Genomic DNA, 1210 nt, shown 5'->3' on the forward strand with positions numbered 1-1210 from the left:
TGACGCGCATGAATGGATTAATGAGATTCCCACTGTCCCTATCTACTGTCTAGCGAACCCACAGCCAAGGGAACGGGCTTGGAATAATCAGCGGGGAAAGAAGACCCTGTTGAGCTTGACTCTAGTCTGACGTTGTGAAATGACTTGGGAGGTGTAGAATAAGTGGGAGGCTCTGCCGTCTGTGAAATACCACTACTCTCAATGTTGTTTTACTTATACCATGATGTAGCATCTGTGTGGCCTCGCGGTCGCTCAGTTCTAGTTGTAAACTTGGGCTTTTGCCTGGGTGAGCTACGTGGAAGAACATCTCTCTCGGCGGGGGGAGAGTTTGGCTGGGGCGGCACATTCTGTTAAATGATAACACAGGTGTCCTAAGGTGAGCTCAATGAGAACAGAAATCTCATGTAGAACAAAAGGGTAAAAGCTCACTTGATTTTGATTTTCAGTATGAATACCAACCGTGAAAGCGTGGCCTATCGATCCTTTAGTTCTTTTGAATTTAAGCTAGAGGTGTCAGAAAGTTACCACAGGATAAACTGGCTTGTGGCAGCCAGCGTCCCATAGCGACGTTGCTTTTGAATTCTTCGATGTCGCTCTCCTATTCATGCGAAGTAGAACTCGCCAATTTGTTGGATGTTCACCACTAATAGGGAACGTGAGCTGGGTTTAGACCGTCGTGAGACAGGTTAGTTTTACCCTACTGATGAGTTCGTTGTCTAAACAGTAATCCAACCCAGTACGAGAGGAACCGTTGGTTCAGATAATTGGTAACTGCGGTTAGCTGAAAAGCTAGTGCCGCCAAGCTACCATCTGTAGGATTATGGCTGAACGCCTCTAAGTCAGAATCCATGCTGGAATAGACGATAATCACCTTTCCCGATGTGCCGCGAATAGCGATAGGTGTCTTCTGGACACCCAACATCATACAATTGCAACGCACTCCGCTGCCTGTCAAGTACTGGCGGTGGAGAGTAGGCTGATTTGTAATTTCAAATATTGGGAAAGATAAATCCTTTGTAGACGACTTAACTACAGAACGGGGTGTTGTAAGCATGAGAGTAGTCTTGTACTACGATCTGCTGAGATTTAGCCCTTGTTCTATTGATTTGTTCAGAAATGAACATTTCTCCCCCCAATTGCAAACGCGCAATGTTAAAACTATAAAGTTAAGCAGTCTAATATAAAAATTACGTGTACTACTACTACTAAA

General features: G+C 44.8%; 1 non-coding gene across 1 annotated transcript; it reads left to right on the top strand.

Annotated features, from left to right (window-relative positions):
* On the top strand, positions 1-985 carry PITG_33067 (the record flags this gene model as incomplete). Its single annotated transcript, XR_009934461.1, has 1 exon — positions 1-985. It is a non-coding gene; the product is annotated as a 28S ribosomal RNA (ribosomal RNA).
* Between the last annotated feature and the right edge of the window lie 225 nt (positions 986-1210).

Source organism: Phytophthora infestans, genomic scaffold (assembly GCF_000142945.1).
Source record: "Phytophthora infestans T30-4 supercont1.47 genomic scaffold, whole genome shotgun sequence".
Lineage (NCBI taxonomy): Eukaryota > Oomycota > Peronosporomycetes > Peronosporales > Peronosporaceae > Phytophthora > Phytophthora infestans.